The sequence below is a fragment of the Syzygium oleosum genome, unplaced genomic scaffold (genome assembly GCF_021117445.2).
Source record: "Syzygium oleosum isolate NSW1041296 unplaced genomic scaffold, Sole_v2.1 Sole_v2.04, whole genome shotgun sequence".
NCBI classification, from domain to species: domain Eukaryota; kingdom Viridiplantae; phylum Streptophyta; class Magnoliopsida; order Myrtales; family Myrtaceae; genus Syzygium; species Syzygium oleosum.
Genome location: NW_026607488.1, coordinates 2,197,381 through 2,218,280, shown reverse-complemented (window position 1 = coordinate 2,218,280; position 20,900 = coordinate 2,197,381). Strand labels below are relative to the sequence as shown.

The 20,900-nt window shown below is 37.1% G+C and overlaps 1 long non-coding RNA gene and 1 pseudogene across 1 annotated transcript; both read left to right on the top strand.

Moving 5' to 3' along the window:
- Window positions 1-1,924: 1,924 nt before the first annotated feature.
- On the top strand, window positions 1,925-20,185 carry LOC115688178 (uncharacterized; annotated as a pseudogene).
- On the top strand, window positions 16,531-17,411 carry LOC130137951 (uncharacterized). The gene is made up of 2 exons (XR_008816394.1): window positions 16,531-16,968; window positions 17,029-17,411. It is a non-coding gene; the product is annotated as an uncharacterized LOC130137951 (long non-coding RNA).
- Window positions 20,186-20,900: the final 715 nt, after the last annotated feature.

Below are 20,900 nucleotides of genomic sequence, written 5' to 3'. Positions count from 1 at the left end.
CGCCGCCCCTTTGGGCTCCGCGGCCTCTAGGGCTCCGGAGGCCATGGCCGAGGAGTCGCGAGAGGTTTGGGGGTGTGGGGGAGAGGGAAGAAGCAGAAGCGAGAAATTGGCGGTGAGGGCGGGGCTTTGGGGCGCTCTTTTTTTAATTAAATTTGCGACGAATTTTATATTTCGTCGCAAATTTTAGCGACGAACATATTTTGTTTCCGTCGTAAATTTGCGACGAATTTTTTTTTCCGTCGTAAATTTACGACGGATTCTTTTTCCGTCGCAAATTTTGCGACGGATTTTGTTTCCGTCACAAAATTTGCGACAGATTTTGTTTTCGTCGCAAATTTGCGGCGGATTCTTTTTCCGTCGCAAAAATTTGCGACGGACTTTGTTTCCGTCGCAAAAATTTGCGACGGATTTTGTTTCCGTCGCAAATTTTTGGAAAATGCAATACAATTTTTGGAATCCGTCGCAAATTTGCGACGGAAAATAGATACGTCGCAAATTTGAGACGGATTTTGCGACGGAAAATAGATCCGTCGCAAATTTCCAACGGATTTTTTTTTACGAATTTTTATTTCGTGGCAAATTCCGTCGCAAATTTCGTCGCAAATTAGGGACGAAAAATTCCCGTCGTAAATTTCCGTGGCAAAATCTATGTTTTTTTGTAGTGAAACAATAAAATATTCTCGTTGCTTTCAATGTTTCCAAATTTAAGGAGGAATATTGCTAATGATTAGAGTTTGAGTTGGGTTAGGTTAGGTATGGGTTTAATTTGGATCCAATCAAGTATGGATCTTCAACATAAAAATGAGTTAAATGAGTCTATTTTGGTTAGATCCATTACGACCACCCAAATGCAACCTGACTCATTGCTTTAATTGGTCCATTCAAAAAGTCTCACGGAAAGCAAAAAAATAAAATAAAAATGAGATAAGTGCATTAAAAGTCTTAAAACTTGTCACAAAAGTGCAATTGAATCTTAAAACTTTCAAAAAGTGTAAGTAAGTCCTAAAACTAATCACAAAAGTGTAATTGAGTAATAAATTTTTCAAAAAGTGTAATCAAGTCCTAAAACTTGTCAAATTGGTTCAATTAAGTCATTTCATTGATTACACTTTTTTAAAGTTTTATGATTTAATTGAACTTTTATGACAAGTTTTAGGACTTGATTGCACTTTTTAAAATTTTTAGGATTCGATTGCACTTTCTTGATAAGTTTTGAGACCTGATTGTACTTTTTGAAAGTTTTTTTACTCAATTGTACTTTCGTGATAAGTTTTAGGACTTTTAGTACATTATCCTCAAAAAAATTATGTGACTTTTACTTTTCGAGAAAAGCATAAGCATTGATGTCCAACGACACTATTTGTATTTACCAAGCTCATGGGCCGAGATATTCCATGTATCATGTGTAAATAACAAGACAAACATAAATAATTCCCATCTAGACAAAACAATATAAACATGTGCATCCTCCCTGATTCTATTCTTAACCAATAGATGAATCCTTATAATATCAAATGGGGATAAACCAAAATTATGTTGGGTACGCATTTAGAAATCTATTTCATAATTCATTTTCAGAGGACACGATGAGTTAAATACGCATAAAATCAGAACAATTACTTAGCTGCTGTAAAGATTATTGAAAAGTTAAGATCAACATGTAAATGATAAAATGCCATCCATAAAATAATACCGGAATGAAATACATCAGAATTGGGTTGAGGATGATACAGATACATTTAATTAACAATTTTCGCAATTTCCCATGCTTATTGTGAACAGAAACCACCAGCCACGGCGGCTCGACAAGTAACAAATATTGAAGTCAACATAACAACCACATGAGGCATGAGACAGAGACCGTACGAGAACCACATGCTATGTTATAACAGATACATTAGTGAATAAATAAATATAAAAACAAGCAAGGTTCAAGGCATTATTCGGCAAGTGGTCGAAAACCCGAGCTTCGTTATAAGAGGCCCTTCTAAGCCGATTGACATCACAGCTTCTACTTTCTAGGAAAGTCAAAAGTCTATTGCATTCTCCGTTTACTTGGTTGTTGAAAGACTGTAACCGGGAGGGCAACCCAATGGCGACGCAACCAAGCGAACAACATGGGAACTCTAATCCTGCTGAACCACCAGAAGATGTTCAAGTTCCATCGAGAAAAATTACGGTACAAGTGATTTGGTCTTAAAATGTTCTGGAATTTGTATATTCTCATGGTTCTTTTTCTTTGCTTTATCATCGAACATAGCCGTGACCATGGCTAGGAAACAGAGAGAAATAATCAGTATGAGGACTTTGTGCTAACTCTTTCTTCTACGTTTGTCAAAGATGTTCATATAACCGTTGGATCAGCTCCTTCTCAATCCAGAGGTGCCCCAGGTGCGGTATCGCTCAAAAGAGTTATTTCATTGTGAAATTAGTACGTGGGGCGGATCTTGATGACATTGTTCTTTTCTGGGACACTTCTCAATGTCTGCAAGGAAAAAGTACTAACAAAATGGACTGAAAAGTTTGCATCCATTGCAGAAATATCGGAAAACATAGAGGATGGACCCTGTAACCCACCATTGTTGCAAGCTGCATTCAGGGGCGATTGCCAGTCTTCTAAAAGATTTTTCGAACAAGATTCTGCTTCAAACAGAACCCTGACCTTGTATTTTCCAACCGAGAAAAAAGATGGTATAAGCACTTTGGTCTTTAAATATGCTGAACTTGTATTTTCTTAAGGTTCTTTTTTCTTTGCATTATCATTGAACAAACATAACCCTGACCTCCTTACCCAAAAAAAAAAAAACATAACCCTGACCTTGGCTTGGAAAAAGAGGAAAAAAAATTCATTATGAGAAGGGCTTTGTGCTCACTCTTTCTTCTACAGTTATTGAAGATCCTCCTGAAAGCGTTGGATCACCAGGTGCATTATCCCCTGAAAGAGTTATTTAATTGTGAAATTAATATTTGGGGCGGATCTTGATGAGATTGTTCTTTTCTGGGACACTACTCGATGTTTGCAAGGAAAAAGTATTAACTTTTTTTTTTTGGTCGAAAAAAAAAAAGTATTAACTTAATGGCCTGAAAAGTTCGCATCCATCGCAGGAATACAAGTGGATGAACCCTATTACCGACCATTGTTGCAAGCTGCATTCAGGGGCGATTGGGAATCTGCTAAAAGATTTTTCGAACAAGATCCTGCTTCAAAGAAGGCCAAAATAACAAGCAGATCAGAAACAGTGCTTCATATAGCCGCTTTGAGTGCACAAGACCAATTTGTTGAGAACCTGGTTGAGCTCTTGTCTCCATATCCGGAAGAGCTTGAAATGGTTGATTCTGATGGCCGCACAGCCCTCCACATTGCTGTCCTGTGTGGAAGGGTAAGGATGGTCAAGGCATTAGTTAAAAGTAATGATAAGTTGACGCAACTTACAGATAACAAAGGACGTGTTCCTTTGCAAATATCTGCTCTGGAAGCTTCTATGCATAAGGAGATTGCCTGGTTCCTGGCTGAAAATACAAAAAACGATAGGCCAAGTTATCCCTTCAGCCGTCCCTCTGCGATTGACACCATTTTATATCTCACCTACGCTGGTCATCATGGTAAGATCACCATCGTTCTTTATCTCAATTCCATCAGTTTTTTCCTTCATTCTAGACCTAGCTTATTTTCTTGATCAACATTGCTGGTGAATTCGGACAGATATCACCCTTTATTTAGTCGGCAAGTACCCCTACTTAATTACCATGAAAAGCATAGAAGATGATGGACGCTATTCTATACTGGACGCGTTGACGAGGAGGCAGTCTGACTTTCCCAGCGGAACTAGGCTGAGTGTTTTGGAATTATTGATATACAAATGTCCGTACTTTCTCCACTCTCGTCCCTTTAGTACCGATTCCCTTCGGATGACCATACCTGGCTCATCTCCTGCTCTTTTGTTTTTGGACTGAAGGTATTCCGGTGGACTTGAACTACAAACCAACAGATAAAAATTCTGATCCGGGTGGGTATGCATTTTTGCTGTCTGGCATTATCTTAGGACCTTTCATGATTTTGAACTTTAACTCAATTTTCTTAGATTGATTCCCTCCGTGCTAGCAAAAGAAACCGGAAATGATTGTTTATTTGTAGGATATACTCTGGTTCCTTGAACTAGTTTTACTTGAATAATGGCATGAAATCAAACTACTTTATGGATCAGCTATACCTTGGGAACTACATATGATTCAACCAAGTGCATAAGTATCTTGTAGCTTTAATTGACTGAACAATGTAAGGAACAAATTACGAGGTCCTGCAATAATTTCATATTCAGTGACTGGATTTCTTTGTAACTTGATTGTAGCACTTCAATGTCTTACAAGGTCACTTTGGAATGCCATCAAAATCATAGGTACGCTTCCATGTTATCAGGATACCGTCTCTATCTCTGTCCCTCTCTCTCCAACTATAAGGTAGCGAATGATAATCATTCTGTTCCAGAATGAGTTCCTGAAACAGAAATAGATTTTTCTATTTCTGGTTCCAGGATGAGTTTCTCAAAAAAGAAACCCGTTTAATAATGATAAAAAATTTCTATTTCTGGAACAGAAATCCGTTTGATAACAGCACAAAATTTTTATTTCCTGAAACAAAAACCCGTTTGATAAACAACACAAAATTCTATTTCCAGGAACAAAAATCTATTTTTTTAGAAATGGAATAAAAATAATTAGAAAATCCAAAAAATTCCTAAAAATCTCAAAAAAATTCAAAAAATCCAAAAAAAATTGAAAAATTCTAGAAAAATTCATCACAATTTCCAAAAAATAAAAAAAAATTCAGATTTCAGGAAAATAGGAAATTTGTTGAATTTTTTCAAAAAAAATCAAAAAATCAAAAATTTCAAAACTTCATAGAATGTCTTAAAATACCTGTGGCCACCCATTTTTAGTGAAATTTAAAATTTTTTAGATGCCCAAAAAAATAAAAAAATCAAAAATTTCAAAACTTCACAGAATAGTTTAGAATACATGTGACCACCCACTTTGAGTGAAATTTAAATTTTTTAAGGTGGCCAAAAAAATTCAAAAACTCAAAAATTTTAAAACTTCACAGAAAAGTTTAGAATACCTGTGGCCACCAACTTTGAGTGAAATTTTAATTTTTTGAGGTGAAAAAAAAAGCAAAAAATCAAAAATTTCAAAAATTCACAAAATGACTTAGAATATCTGTGGCCACCCACTTTGAGTGAAATTTAAATTTTTTAGGCGCCGAAAAAAAAATAAAAATATAAAAAATAAAAATTTTTAAAACTTCACAGAATGACTTAGAATGCCTCTAGCCACCCACTTTGAGTGAAATTTAATTTTTTTTAGGTGCTCAAATGGTATTTTTGATTTTTTAATTTTTTTTTCGGCACCTAAAGAAAATTAAATTTCACTCAAAGTGGATGGCCACATATATTCTAAGCCATTCTGTGAAGTTTTGAAATTTTTGATTTTTTGCTTTTTTTTCTTTTTTTCGGCACCTAAAAAAAATAAAATTTCATTCAAAGTTGGTGGCCACAGGTATTCTAAGCCATTCTGTGAAGTTTTGAAATTTTTGCTTTTTTGCTTATTTTTATTTTTTTCCAGCACCTAAAAAAAATTAAATTTTGCTCAAAGTGGATGGCCATAGGTATTCTAAGAAATTCTGTGAAGTTTTGAAATTTTTTATTTTTTAATTTTTTTCGGCACCTAAAAAAATTTAAATTTCACTCAAAGTGGATTGCCACATGTATTCAAAGCCATTCTGTGAAGTTTTAAAATTTTTGATTTTTTGCTTTTTTTATTTTTTTAGGCACCTAAAAAAAATAAAATTTCGCTCAAAGTGGGTGGCCACAGGTATTTTAAGCCATTCTGTGAAGTTTTGAAATTTTTGCTTTTTTGCTTATTTTTATTTTTTTTTGGCATCTAAAAAAAATTAAATTTCGCTCAAAGTGGGTGGCCACAGGTATTTTAAGCCATTTTGTGAGGTTTTGAAATTTTTTATTTTTTTATTTTTTTCGGCACCTAAAAAAATTTAAATTTCGCTCAAAGTGGATGGCCACAGGTATTCTAAGCCATTCTGTGAAGTTTTGAAATTTTTTATTTTTTGCTTTTTTTAATTTTTTACTGCAGCTAAAAAAAATTAAATTTCGCTCAAATTGGGTGGCCACAGGTATTCTAAGACATTTTGTGAAGTTTTTAAATTTTAGATTTTTTGATTATTTTTTATTATTTTTGGCATCTAAAAAAAATTAAATTTCGCTCAAAGTGGGTGGCTATAGGTATTCTAAGCCATTTTGTGAAATTTTGAAATTTTGATTTTTTTGATTTTTTTCGACATCTAAAAAATTTTAAATTTCGCTCAAAGTGGGTAGTCACAGATTTTAAACCATTCTGTGAAGTTTTCAAATTTTTGATTTTTTGCTTTTTTTTCCCACCTCTAAGATCGTGACTTTTAGATGAACATGTGTTTTGAAGAAAGAGTTCTCTTAGAAATGATTCTTATTTTTGGTCTAGAAATAGAAAACCTACTTTTTTTTTGTTATGATTTCTGGTTCAGAATCGGTTCTGGAACAAAAAGTTGTTTCAGAAATAAAAAAATGGAATTGCGTTATCAAACGGGTTTCTGGTCCAAAGCTATTTTTGGGAATAGAAAATCAGTTCTGGACAGAACCAGAATGGTTATCATGCGCTACCTAAGTCTATGGCTTGTTTGTTTTCCACTTCTTTTGTTTGTAGAAATAAGATCCTACTTAATTCTTTGCCGTAATTTGGAAAGAATTTGTGTTGGGCCCGTTGCATGTACGAAACAACCGTTCACAATTTTCATTGGATGGGTGAGATGTATGGGTGAGATGTATGTTTGAAGTTAGTTTTGTAATTAAATTTTTCCACTACTAACCATCCAATAGTGAATATGTGACTTATTCTTTACACCATCAATAGAGCTAATAAAAATTCTTCAAAAAGTTATTCAAACTCAAACAAAGTTAAATATGATTTTCTAGGTTAACATTTTATATTTGGAAAGATTTCAAATATTCACCGAATTCTAATAGAAAGAGTCGCGAAATTGTAAAAAAAAAAAAGTAAAAGAAGAATACTTGGAACTGCAAATTAAAATATGAATTTCTAGCTTATGGCTAAATGATCTAAGCAGATAATATGGAATAAGAGTTACGTATACCTAGGAATTCTCCTTCACTCTTTTTTTTCTTTTTTATTTGTTTGTTATATTCTAATTCTCAACTCACTCTCAAACTTTTGCCCTGCCTATTTGTAGGGCGTAGGAATCGAAACCTACATTTGAAATTAAATGTCCCCACACCTAGCCCCCATGAGAAGGTGGGGAATCGAACTCCCCACCTCCCTCTTCCCAAGTAGAAAGGGTGGCCACTAGGGCAAATCCCAGTGGTTAGTCTCCTTCAATCTTGATTGGTGAAATCATGTTTGCCTCATCATCTCCATCAAGCATGAGAATCTTTTTGGAAAAAATAAGAACAATGAACCCATATGTATTTGTTTGCTCCGTTACGGGTGAAGTGCTTAAAGCCTAAATATTATTTTCTTTGACTACTATTATATCTCAACACAAAATGAAAGGATACGTTGAGAGCGTTCATGAATTGGGCATGGGACCGGGGCCAAGCCCCTAGCGTCATTGATGGGATGGGTTTATATTTGAATCGCATTTAACATAGTAAATTTACGCTTTTATTTGGCAACTTTAAAAAGGAATAGGAGTAGGAGCAGGTAGGAAAACTCAAAATAATTTGTTTGGGAGGGCTTGGAATAGAGGAATATTTCAGTGGCGGCGAATTTCGGGGCTCTCAACAAAATTGTGCATCCCAGAGTTCCACCCCAAGTTATATTATCCCATACCAACGAGCTATTAGTTAGATAATAAAGGAGTTTTCTCCTCTTCTTATAATTCTATATGTAAGATTTGTTGGAAGCACTCCAGAAAATAATCTGAATACATCAGGCTGATATGGGAGAAAAATTAGCCAAAACATCACCTGACCACAAAAAAAAGTTCCTACAGTTCCCAAAACTTATTCACTAACTTTTGCATTTGTGATCTTCACCCAACTTTTGTATGCATCCCAAATACCCTTTGGCCTTGTCCCTATTCTTTTATTTTTGTCAAAGAACAAAAAGGAAACAGAAGTATAGTGTCGTTGCGTATTTTTATAAAATTAGAAGCTATTGTTATTTTAGAATAGAGTCAAATTTACTCACTATGTCATTTAGGTGTAACAAATAAACTCGAACCTCACGTACCATTATGTGACCTGATGTGAAGGTTTTGACTTTGTTAGAGACAGAATGGAGAAAGAAAATTTTGTTGCTCTTTTGCTGAGCATAACTAACTATACAATGTTTGCACAATTAATATGATTTTTTTATTACTAGCTGCTATGCATATTTGAAGAATATTACCTAAAATAATTTTATATTTGCAAAGACTACTGGGATTAACTCTAGCTGGACAGATGCCATTAGCGTGATTATTTTCAGGGCTGTTCTATCAGGTTAAGTTATAATTATATTCTCTTAACATTATAAAACCTCGTTTGAACTTCAAGGAAGATCACTTTCTTCAGTTACCCTCTAATCACTTCTACTTTCTTCACATCCAATTATTCTTTTCATCCAGACATGATGATATAAATATTTTCTTGGAAAATGCCAAAAATGATTATATACCTTTTCTTGTACTTTGCATCGGTAATTACTAAAACTCACATTTTGCATTCGAGGACTGAATCCCAAAGGAGAAAAAAAGATCAAAATAGCTTTTTCTAAAAGAGTGAAAAAAATTGAAAAGAATGAGATCGCTTTCCCCAATCACCCGCCAACCCAAGCTCTAAATGTGGTAGGGACTTTTGTGTGAAAATACGACAATTAGTAAACTGTTGAGTCTGATAGCAAAAAAATTGGGATGCAAAGCTGGACTACTGTTTTTTTCTTAAAGTAAATCCAATCGTCGCCTCTTAGTTTTTCGTTTTCATTTTCTTTTTTTACATTTTGTAGTTCCTACAATCAAGAGGATTCACGAGGTGAAGCGGAGACACGAGATGGCAATCGAGTTGGCAAAACAAGTTTGCATTGCGATCTCTCGTTGGAAATCTACCGAGATCAAGGAATTTTTCGGAGAAAAAGACGTGTTGGGAGAAGCTACAGACAGGGGAATCAGCGAAATCTTGAAGCTATGTATTCGGTTTTTCCCGGAGCTTTGTTGGATTCCACCTGATGGTCGTAGGTTGACGACACGGGCTGTGCAGGACCGCCAAGAAAGGACTCTTAGACTCTTTTTGAAGGTAAGCTCAACCAATAAGTTATCATTAGTTCCAGGGCCCACAGCGGAAGAATCGACGGAGATGATGGAGGCAGTAGCAGAGTACGCAGCAAGAGAGTACTACCCTAGTTTCGATGCGACAACTAACGTGGCGGGAACAGCTTTTCAATTGCAAAGAGAACTCCAGTGGTACAAGGTAAGTATCTTTCCTTTCATATATTTAATAATCGCGCTTAATGATAATTCTCATAGTATCTTCTTGACAAATTTCTTAAAATATGATTGCTATAACTTTATTTGAATAGTCTTGAAAAAATACATAGAACAATTTTTTTATGGCAGTTCGGCAATATTTGGCCTAGCTCTTGCGCACCACGAGGTCCACCTTTGTGGGTGATTTTAAGGGCGGACTGCCCCACAACGATTTGGTGCTTTCAGGACTTTATTCTTAAAATGCTTCCAATATGACTTAAATCCAAGATCACAATTAGAAGAAAAAACTCATTTGCCAGCTAAGCCAACACTTTGTTAGTACATAAAAATAAATTCTACATGCTAAACATAAATTACTAAAGTGAGCTGAGAAACAACACTACATCCTTAGAACAATTTACAGAAAACAAGGGAGACTAATTAGAGAAATTGGGGCACTAAAAACTTATTGAAACTGATCAATTAAATTGCAATTTTACTAATACAACTATGATCCACCACATAATCTAATCCAGGTGACTCTTTCTTAAAATCGACCAACTCTTTGCGTAGATGTCTGCCACCATGCATAGGGGATTATTGTACAGATCATTTCATGTATAACCCACGTATATTAATTTGGAGCCCAAAAAATAAATAAATCAATATTGCTTATATTTTCACGATAGATTTGCTAGTTCCATTGTATCATATTTTGCATTTAAGATTATAGTGTAGTTCCAATCTAATTGAATGTAAGTAGATGGATAATGATTTTAAACAGTATGACATGGATCTTTTCTTTTTCAATCAAAAGATTAGCTAAGTTCATTTATGGCCACTATTTTCATTTGATTAGCTACGAATTCAAGAACATTTTCTCATTAGTTATTATAGCTATTAACTAAATTTTTATTCATGCAAACCATTGTCTACTAAAAAAAATGACATCATGAAGCTTTTACTCTATACATTTACCTTGGGAAAAGTGTTAAAAAAGTCTAAAACCTTTGGCATTGGTGTCAATTTAGTCATTGTTCGAAACAAACGCGGAAAAACAAATACAGAACATAAAGATTTACGTGGTTCGATCACAATGTGATCCACGTCCACGGGCGAGGCAAAATAAGATTTCACTATAATCAAAGAGAGTACAGTTTTTAGAAGTCGAAAAAACGACTTAACAAAACCTCACGGCTCACAAATCTCTCCCAAAACGAAAATCTGTCTTTTTTAATCAATGAAAAAACCTAGCCGTAGTATAAATAGGGCTCCCAATAAAATTTCCTCAGGGGTTACACCCCTGAATCTCTCGAGACATTTGTTCGCTTGCTCCAGCTTGGGCGGACCGCCATAGAGATTTGTTCGCTTGCTCCGGGTTGGGCCTATCGGCCCAACCCTTCGCGTCACGAACTAAATCTCAATTTTTCTCCACTTTTGGGTCGCGCAAAAGATATGTCGGGTCGGGTGATGAACCGGACCGAGTACATAAAATTCAAGACATATTTAACAATCTCCACCTTGGCTTGAATTTCCCAAAATAAAACAGTCAAGAAGCCGAACACATTCTCTCAGCATCCCTAAGCCTACGTGAGCTAACTCGGTGTAGGAAACAAGGGCTACAACGAAAGAACATATCCACTTCAAAAACAAATGTAGAACTTTCATTTACCTTGCCACCAAAGCCCTAGAAGGGGCAAACTCAACCAAGCATGCCAATCAAGTTCAAGCAATGCTTAAACTTGTTGGCGGGGATTGGCTTGGTCAACATATCAGTAGGATTGTAAGCTGTACCAATTTTCTTTACCGTCATATTTCTCTTAGCAACTTCCTCTCGAATAAAGTGATATCTGACATCGATGTGCTTAGTCCTCTCATGATATGCTTGATTTCTAATCAAGTATATAGCACTCTGATTGTCACAAAAGACAACTGAATTGTCGTCCTGCTGGAGCCCAAGTTCCTGAACAAGATTCCTTAACCAAATACCTTCTTTCACTGCTTCTGCTGCTGCCATATACTCTGCCTCTATAGTAGACAAAGCAACTGTCGACTATAAGGTTGACCTCCAACTAATAGCCGAACTAGATAGTGTGAAAAGATAGCCAGTCAAAGATCTTCTCTTATCGAGATCACCTGCAAAATCGGAATCCACAAATCCCACAACTGAGGTACCGTTGAAACTGTTTCTATCAAATACTAGGCCCAACTCTGCGTAGCCTCTAAGATACCTAAGTATATATTTCACTACCTGCCAATGGACTTTTTCAGGATGCGCCATATATCTACTAACCACACTAACTGCCTGCGCAATGTCGGGACGAGTGCATACCATAGCATACATAATGCTACCAACTGTACTGGAGTATGGGACACGAGACATCGTAGCCTCCTCAACCTTTGATTGAGGTGAATTTAGAGCTGAGAGTCTAAAATGGGATGCCAACGGTGTACTGACGGGCTTAGTGTTTTGCATGCCAAACCTCTCAAGTACCTTCTCAATATAACTCCTCTGCGAGAGATATAACTTCCCTCTTTCCTGTCCCTCTGAATCTCCATTCCTAAAATCTTCTTGATAGTTACCGGATCTTTCATCTTGAACTCCTCACTGAGCCGTTTCTTCAAGATCAACACATCTGACATGTTTTTTTTGCAGCAATGAGCATGTCATCCACGTATAAGAGAAGATAGACAAAGGATCCATATGAACCCTTCCCGAAGTAGACACAACTATCATAGTTGCTCTTATGATAACTGCTCCATATCATAAAGTTGTCGAATCTCTTATACCACTGTCTTAGTAACTGCTTCAGACCATACAAGGATTTCTTCAATCTACAAACATGATCTTCCTTGCCTTCTACATAGTAGCCCTCGGGCTAGGCCATATAAATAGTTTCCTCAAGCTCGCCATGCAAAAAAGCAGTCTTCACATGAAGTTGCTCAAGCTCTAAGTCAAATTGAGCAACTATAGCCAGCAACACACGAATGGAAGTGTGTTTTACCACAGGGAAAAAAACTTCATCATAATCAATTCCCTCCTTCTGATTGTAGCCTTTAGCTACGAGCCGGGCCTTGCATCTAGCATTTTCAATACCTGGAATTCCTTTCTTTTTCTTGAAGACCCATTTACACCCAATGGTTCTTTTTCCCTTAGGCAACTGCACCAAGTCCCAAGTCTGGTTCTTGCGAAGTGATTCAAGTTCCTCAACCATAGCAACAGCCCATTTCTCTGATTCTGTGCAACTAACAGCTTCTGTATAGGTAGAAGGTTCCTGAATATTCATATCTTCTGCTGTCGTAGTAAGAGCATAAACCACCAGATTAGAGAACCCATATTTCTGAGGAGGCCGGGTTTGCCTCCTTTCTCTACCAGTAGAAATAGAGTATGGCTACTCCACCTCATCTACAGCTTCCTCATTTGAACTTGAATCAACAGGAGCAATTTGCTCGTTCAAATCATTCTGAGAGGTCTTTTCTGGAAGCTCCACCTGAACCTCCACCTCATTCATATCACTCTCATGTTTTCCTGCAGACTCATCAACATCTTTCCTTTGATCAAGCATATGCATTTCATTAAATGTAACATCCCTACTAATAATGAACTTAGGTGAGTTAGGTTCTTGACACCATAAACGATAACCTTTCACCCCATCAGCATACCCAACAAAAATACATTTCTTTGCTCTAGGTTCTAACTTACCATCCTTAACATGATAATAAACAGGGCATCCAAAAACCTTTAGATTAGAATAATCACAAGGCTTACCTAACCACATCTCAAAAAGAGCCTTGCATTCTATTGCTGTTGAAGGAGAATGATTAACCAGATAACAAGCCGTGCTAACAGTTTCAGCCCAAAAATCTTTTTCCATGCCAGCATTAGAAAGCATGCATCTTGCTCTCTCCAATAGAGTTCTGTTCATATGTTCTGCCACTCCATTTTGCTGTGGAGTGTGCCTAACTGTACGGGGTCGAACTATACCTGCATCTGCACAGAATTCATTAAAATCGCCACCACAGAACTCAAGACCATTATCGGTCCTAAGACATTTGATCTTCTTCCCTGTCTGATTCTCAACAAGGGCTTTCCACTTCTTGAAGGTTTCAAACACATCACTTTTTTCTTTTCAGAAAGTAAACCCAAACCTTCCTAGAATAATTGTCAATGAACGTCACAAAGTAAAGAGCACCACCCTTAGATGGAACCTATGCTGGTCCCCATAAATCGGAATGGATATAGTCGAGTGTGCTCTTTGTCAAATGCATCCCTGTACTAAATCTGACTCTGCATTGCTTGCCAAGAACACAATGCTCACAGAAATCTAGCGAGGTCGTCTGCTCCCCATAAAGTAAACCACGTTTACTCAAAACTATCATGCTACGCTCACTCATGTGGCCTAAACGCATATGCCACAATTACGTTCTATCATTATCAGAAACTAAATTGCATGTGCCACTTGAAGGACCCATAACTGTGCTACCCTGCAAATGATACAAGTGATTCACCTTGCTTCCTTTCATCACAACCAGATTGCCTTTTAAAACTTTGAGAACTCCACCTCCACCTGAGTACACACACCCAATGAAATCCAAATTGCTCAACGAGATAAGGTTTCTCTTTAAATCTGGTATATGTCTTACTTCAGTCAAGGTTCTCACTGCTTTGTCGTGGCACTTAATCCGAACAGTACCAATACCCACGACTTTGCATACAGCATCATTCCCCATCAAGACTGATCCACCATTCAATGGCTCGTATGTGGTGAACCATTCCCTATTTGGGCACATGTGATATGATGCTCCCGAATCCATTATCCAAACATCATTGGAGAAATTAACAGCAGAGCATGCCGTAAGAACACTGTCTGACACATTAGACTCATTTTCGTTGCAACATTCGCCGAATCTTGTCTTTGACCATGCTGCTTATCCTTTTTCTTGAGCGAAGGACAATCTGACTTGTAATGTCCTTTTTTGTGACAATAGTAGCACTCAACGTTCATCTTATCTCCAAGTGGCCTAGATTTTGAACGACCAACAGATTTCCCTCGGAAAGCTTTATCCCTTCTCTTGGTCCTGCCTCTCACAAACAAACCATCTACTTTGTTTTCACTGGTATTCTCATTCAATTTTGTTCTCAGCTCTGCAGAATTCAAATATGCTTTAACATCCTCCAAAGTTATGGATTCACATCCATAAAGCATCGAGTTCACAAAATTCTCGTATGAGGCAGGTAGTGAACATAACACGATCAAAGCTTGATCTTCATCCTCGAGTTTAATATCTAGATTTTTCGTATCCAAAACAATTTTATTAAACTCATCCAAGTGTTCCTGAACAGACGTACCTTCACGCATCTTTAGGGTATAAAGATGCTGCTTCAATTAAAGTCTTGATGTTAGAGATTTCTTCATGTAGAGACTTTTCAGTTTCTTCCAGAGACCGGCCGTTGTTTCCTCATCGGCGACTTCTCACAAAACCTTGTCATCTAGAGACAATTGGATCTCGCTATGCGCCTTCTCGTCCATCTCTTCAATCTCAGTCGAGGTCATATTGTCTGGATATTTTCCGTCCAGCGTCCTAATCGTACCCTCTCACCTCAATAAAGCCTTCATCTTTATTCTCTATTATCCGAAGTTGTTCTGTCTGTCAAAAGATGAGATCTGAAACTTCAAAGATGTCATCTCAAAGAACCCTAGAATCGAACTAGGCTCTGATACCAGTTGTTCGAAACAAACGCGGAAAAACAAATACATAACATAAGAATTTACGTGATTCGATTACAAGGTGATCTACGTCCACAGGCGAGGCAAAACAAAATTCCACTATAATCAAAGGGGGTACAGTTTTTAGAAGTCGAAAAAACGACTTAACAAAACCTCACGGCTCACAAATCTCTCCCAAAACGAAAATCTCTCTTTTTTAATCAATGAAAAAACCTAGCCGCAGTATAAATAGGGCTCACCAAAAAATTTCCTCACGGGTTACGCCCCCGAACCCCTCGAGACATTTGTTCGTTTGCTTCGGGTTGGGCCTATCATCACGAACTAAATCTCAATTTTTCTCCACTTTTGGGTCGCACAAAAAAAATGTCGGGTCGAGTGATGGACCGGACCGAGTACATAAAATTCAAGACATATTTAACAGTCCTAAACCTTTTTTTTGTTGCTAATTCAATCCTAAACGTTTTGCATATGTGCCAATTTAGTCCTAAACCTTTTTTTGGTCCCAATTCAGTCTTAAAATTTTTGCATTAGTGCCAATTTAGTCCTAAACCTTTTGCATTGGTGCCAATTCAGTCCTAAATCTTTTGCATTGATGCCAATTCAGTCCTAAACCTTTTGTCTTTGTGCCAATTCAGTCCTTCCGATCAATTTGTGTCAATTCAGTCCTTCCGGTCAATTTTGGCCGGATTTTGCTGACGTGGATGCCGGCTGGCCGGCAGCCAGTCACCGGCGCTGATGTGGACAACTTTAATAATATTTTAATATTTTTTTTCAATTATTTATTTATTTATTATTATTTTTTACCTCCCTTACCTCTTTCCTCCGGCCGATCGCCTGATCGGCGACTAGCCAGAGGCCGGCGAGGTCCAGCCTTGCTTAGCCATGGCGAGGCTCGCCTTCGCCGTCGCTGTCACCGGCGAAGGCGAGCCTTGTCGACCTCTGGCCTCTGGCCGGTTGCTGGTTCGGCGACAGGCTGGAGGAAGGAGGGAGGGGAGGGAAAAAAAAGAAAAGAAAAATAGAAATAAAAAATTCAAAAAAATATTAACATCTTATTAAAGTTGTCCACGTTTGTGCTGGTGATTGGCTGCCGGCCGGCTGGCATCCACGCTAGCAAAATCTAGCCAAAATTGATCGGAAGGACTGAATTGGCACAAAGACAAAAGGTTTAGGACTGAATTGGCACAAATGTAAAAGGTTTATGACCGAATTGACACAAAAAAAAGGTTTAGGACTAAATTGACACCAATACAAAATGTTTAGAATTGAATTGGCACAAAAAAAATGTTTATGACTAAATTGGCACAAATACAAAAAGTTTAAAACTTTTTGACACTTTTCCCCATTTACCTTTATTTCGTTTCAACTTTGAATTCCCTGTCATGAAAAAAAAAGTTGGGACAATTACATGCAACAAGAGTCCTAAAATTTGTGTCAATCCCGCACTTGAGACCTAAAACTTTGAATTCATGCTTAATAAGTCCTAAAGATTGTTTTTGTCCTTCACGTTAGTCTTTTCATTAGCTCCATCAATTTTTATATATAGAAAATTTATTGGATTTTTTTATTATTTTTTAAATAATTTTCACAAGTGGCACTGATATGGCGCAAATAGGCACCACATCACAAAAACTAAAAATAAAAAGCTAGAGTTTAAATGATAAAGGTCAAAAAAGTACAGAGCAAGTGATCATCAAAGAGGAACAAGAAAGGGCCGCCCCCTTTGTCACTGGCAAGGTTTGGGGACCCTCGTGGGGTCACTTCGAGTGCAACGATGCTCGCCGGACCGCTGACAAGGTTTGGTTGCTTAATGGTGGCAACAACGTAGCTCGCCACCACTCGAGGAGGCTCGAGTGGCCCTCGCATGGGCATCATCAGCCTCCACTGCAGACCACCGATGGAAGACCCTTATAACCTCACAAACGGATTAAATTCAAACATTTGGCATGTGTAGCTAACTCTAATTCAAAACAGTTGGTGAGATTTGAAACGTTGAATTTCAATTTCTAAGTTGAATATCTCCTGCTTCTAACCAATTGCACCAACCTTGGGGGGTTGAGTTGCCTTTTCCTATTATGTAACTATCCATTCATAGAGCATGTTATTTGATTTACTTTTGAACAATCAATTATGTAATATGAAGACATAACTCCCAATTAGCAATGCACTCGATTACCATCCGTTGGACGCTCGAAATTGAATTTTCTTCATGTAGTTTTTTTACATACGATATATTCACTTATATATAATTTTCTTTATAGAAACAAAACGAATATGTGCTCTACAAATTAATGAGAAAATGATAAGGGATAAATAAAAAGATTGATAGGGTTAGTTATAGTGTATGAATCATGATGACAAAGACCATGATAAACTCCCAAATACATCAATCAATCAAAGAAATAAGAAGAAGAACAGATTTGCAGATTTCAGAAGAATGCAAAATACATATAATCCTAACATAAATTGACACTTGAAAAATATGAATAAGGAAATTATCTAATCAGTTAATGTATGGATGTCATTTTAAATTTTTAAACGTTTGTGTGAAATTTCAATGTAGTTCTCACAGTCAATTTTCGTCTGAAATTACTGACGTGACACTGTGCTGCATAGGACGACAAGCAATGACTAGACTACCATGTTAGCGATTTCCAACGAAAATTGATCGAAAGGATTACATTGGAATTTCGTGCAAAAGTTTATGACTAAATTGATAAAATTAAAAAATTTAGGATTGAATTGACGTATATACAATAGGTTTATGATAGATTGAGTAATTTACTCAATATGAATATGAAGCAAGTACCATAGTTGAACAAAGCATCCCAAATGGAGAAACATTGTGCCTCTTTTCTTTCAACATTTCTCAAGCCAATAGATGAAGTCTTTCGAGATGTCGAATTTGACATCGAAATCGTAAGAATCATCGTTCCTTTATCAATGGCACGACAGAGCCTCTTCACTAGTTGCATTGGGACAGACATCACGAAAGAGGTAATCTCCTCTTTGTTGTCTTCTTGTCTGGGGTCGTAACGGGGATCATTACGTCACAACAATTGAAATTTCTCCGATTATTCTTGGAGTTGTTGTACTTTTCTACTCAAATCTTCTAGTTCGACATCACGACGGTCACCATTGAGTCCACAATAAAGACAACCAGCCATAGCCGAGGTTATGACACCAACTCATACGAAAGGGGTCGGAGATTAGAGGTTAACACAAGTGCGATAATAGAAATGCTTACCACCTAAAGAATACCCTCAAGATACATGACATATGATAGGATAAATGCTCACCATCTAAGGAATTCAATTGAGAATATATGGCATATAAAGAGTAGATGCTCACTACCTAAGGAATCCACATCAAGATACGAGGTATGCAATTCACCACTTAATAGAATCTATCAAAGATATACAGAGTTAACTAAACTCTAATCCAAGTGTTTAGTTACAAAAAATTCAAAACCATCGACTCTCGACTCAAATGACTCTAGAAACAAAATACAATGGTTAGGGTACAATAAAGCGTGTAAAAGTACTAAAAGACTCATCCTCTAATTTCTTGACCAATTCTTAATATTTATTAAGATAATTTTCTAAAAGAACCTAAACCTCTTATTCGGCCGCCATTTTAGTCTTAAACATTTTCATTATACCAATTTATTTTTAAATCTTTTGACAATTTGTTAATTTAGTCTTTCTGATCAATTTTGGTTGGAAATCACTGATGTAGATACCGGCGGCCCTACGTGGCACCGTCGACGGCCAGCCAATGCTAACGTGGAGAATTTTCGCAATTTTATATTTTATTAAAATTTTCTGATTTTTTTGTTTTTTCTTTTATTTTCTAAATTTTTTTGCAATTAGCCATCCTTGCCCGTTGGTCGGTGAGGGTTGGTTACCAACCTCGCTGGTCCGGAGTTGGATCAAACTTTATTTTATTAGAAAGTAGAAACGTAGTGCCTTCCATGTATATATTATTTGACTAAAATGAAGCACCAAATCATCATCGAAGCTCTGAAGAAATTTCGCATTAAGTGTTGTATAAGTCTTATTCTCCTTGAGATGTGCCCTAGTCAGTTTTTTGTTGAAAATTTTCAATACTTTGTCCACTTATTGAAACTTCTATTTGTGAGTTTTATGCTTAGGCTGTGGAAAGCTGGAGCATCCCTTTCGTAACATCCAACTACGACGAGGGGAAAACATATTGGAATAAATTTGTGGAGAAGCACAAAGATTTGCTTGATAGTGGAGAGAAGTGGGTGAAGGACACAGCAAATTCATGTATGCTCGTCTCAACTTTAATTGCCAGTGTTGTTCGCTGCTGCTTTCACTGTGCCTGGAGGCAATACCGATGCTGGGGTCCCATTGTTGTTAGGACATGACTCCCTCCTGGTTTTCGCAATTTCGGATGCATTAGGTTTGTTCTCCTCCGTGACAGCCATTTTGCTGTTTCTAGCCATCTTAACTTCGCGGTATGAGGCGCAAGATTTTCTTCACTCTTTGCCTAGGAAGATCATAATGGGCCTTTGTTTTCTCTTCCTCTCCTTGGCTTTCATGCTGGTGGCCTTTGCTGCAACTCTCACAATTGTGCTGGATAAGAGACCGGAGTGGATTTTCATTCCCATTACTTTGCTGACCTCTATCCCCGTGGCTTTATTCGCAGCACTACAGCTTCCCCTACTATACCAAATGGTTAAATCCACTTATGGACCTAGCATCTTTCGTCCCGAGAGCATTTAGGAGGGAGGCATAATTATTGGACACGATCACGTGATTGACGAATTTGATTTGAGGATCTATGTCTTCATTATAGTTGGTTGTTTGTAGCGGGGCCAATGCTGTACTGAATGTATTTCCTCAAAGTATTTAAACAATTACTATGCATTATGTTTCCCTACCTTGTTATCAAAGATCTATTTATAGAATAGTCTGATCAATTTAAACTATCAGCCTATAGATTCTCAAAATATCTACACAGACACAAACAATTCTTTTTAACATTCAATACCAAAATATGCTCAATCTTAGAATATAACTTTTAAAAAAGTAGTTTGCCCAAGTAGTGGTGGTCTTTACACCATACTGCAACAATCTTCAATGCCTACTACCAGTATTGTGAAACGGGCTTCCATGGAAAGCTGGCATCAACGTCTTGGCCATCCCCATGAGCGTATCTTACGGTTTATGATCAAGGAGAATAATTTGCCTTGTAAGTCAACACGGTTGAGTCAGTTATGTACATCTTATCAATTGGGCAAGGCTAGTCATCAATCCTTAGGATTGTCTCCAACTTGTAGTTTATTTTCATTGGATTTAATTTGTAGTGATGTTTGCGGTCCCTCTCATTTTGTTTCAACTGATGGCCATCGCTATTTCATTATTTTTGTTGATGATTGCACCAAATTTATTTGGTTTTATCCTCTTAAAGTAAAGTCGGATTTTTACTCTGTTTCTCATACGTTCCAAGCTCTTGTTGAACATCAATTTTCACAAAAAATAAAAGTCATTCAAATGGACTGGGGTGGGGAATTTCGTGCCCTCCCTTCCTTTTTCTCAAAAATTGGTATTGCTCACTGTATCTCCGCCCCTCATACTCATGAACAACAAGGGGCGGTTGAGTGTCGTCATAGGCATATAGTTGAAACCGGTTTGACATTATTA